This window comes from Triticum aestivum, chromosome 5D, assembly GCF_018294505.1.
Source record: "Triticum aestivum cultivar Chinese Spring chromosome 5D, IWGSC CS RefSeq v2.1, whole genome shotgun sequence".
NCBI classification, from domain to species: domain Eukaryota; kingdom Viridiplantae; phylum Streptophyta; class Magnoliopsida; order Poales; family Poaceae; genus Triticum; species Triticum aestivum.
The window spans coordinates 248619408-248621012 of record NC_057808.1 but is presented as its reverse complement, the minus strand read 5'-3'; positions in this window follow the sequence as shown (position 1 = coordinate 248621012).

Genomic DNA, 1605 nt, shown 5'->3' with positions numbered 1-1605 from the left:
TGATGCATAGCCTATCCTTGCTACTACTGTTGTTACCTTTACCTGCAATCCTACATGCTTAGTATAGGATGCTAGTTTTCCATCAGTGGCCCTACATTCTTGTCTGTCTGCTGTGCTATACTATCGGGCCGTGATCACCTGGGCGGTGATCACGGGTATATACTTATATACTATATACATGACACATGTGATGACTAAAGTCGGGTCGGCTCGTAGGAGTACCCGCGAGTGGATCTTTGTGGCGGAGCGACAGGGCAGGTTGAGACCACCTAGGTGAGAGGTGGGCCTGGCCCTGGTCGGCGTTCGCGGTTACTTAACACGCTTAACGAGATCTTGGTATTTGATCTGAGTCTGGCCATTTGGTCTATACGCACTAACCATCTACGCGGGAGTAGTTATGGGTATCCCGGCGTCGTGGTATCAGCCGAAGCCTTCGTGACGTCAGCGACTGAGTGGCGCGCACCGGATTGGACTGGAACGCCACTAGGCTAGGTCTGCTTCCGGCCGCGTATGCAACGTGCAGGTGTGCATAGGGCAATGGGCCCAGACCCCTGCGCGCATAGGGTTAGACCGGCGTGCTGACCTCTCTATTGTGCTTAGGTGGGGCTGCGACGTGTTGATCTTCCGAGGCCGGGCATGACCCAGAAAAGTGTGTCCGGCCAAATGGGATCGAGTGTGTTGGGTTATGTGGTGCACCCCTGCAGGGAAGTTTATCTATTCGAATAGCCGTGTCCCTCGGTAAAAGGACGACCCGGAGTTGTACCTTGACCTTATGACAACTAGAACTGGATACTGAATAAAATACACCCTTCCAAGTGCCAGATACAACCCGGTGATCGCTCTCTAACAGGGCGACGAGGAGGGGATCGCCGGGTAGGATTATGCTATGCGATGCTACTTGGAGGACTTCAATCTACTCTCTTCTACATGCTGCAAGATGGAGATGACCAGAAGCGTAGTCTTCGACAGGACTAGCTATCCCCCTTTTATTCTGGCATTCTGCAGTTCAGTCCACTGATATGCCCCTTTACACATATACCCATGCATATGTAGTGTAGCTCCTTGCTTGCGAGTACTTTGGATGAGTACTCATGGTTGCCTCTCTCCCTCTTTTCCCCCTTTCCTTTCTATCTGGTTGTCGCAACCAGATGTTGGAGTCCAGGAGCCAGACGCCACCGTCGACGACGACACCTATGACACTGGAGGTGCCTACTACTACGTGCAGGCCGCTGACGACGACCAGGAGTAGTTAGGAGGATCCCAGGCAGGAGGCCTGCGCCTCGTTCGATCTGAATCCCAGTTTGTGCTAGCCTTCTTAAGGCAAACTTGTTTAACTTATGTCTGTACTCAGATATTGTTGCTTCCGCGGACTCGTCTGTGATCGAGCACTTGTATTCGAGCCCTCGCGGCCCCTGGCTTGTATTATGATGCTTGTATGACTTATTTATGTTGTAGAGTTGTGTTGTGATATCTTCCCGTGAGTCCCTGATCTTGATCGTACACATTTGCATGCATGATTGGTGTACGGTCAAATCGGGGGAGTCACAAGTTGGTATCAGAGCCGACTGCCTGTAGGAATCCCCCTTTCCACACTCCTTGGCCGAA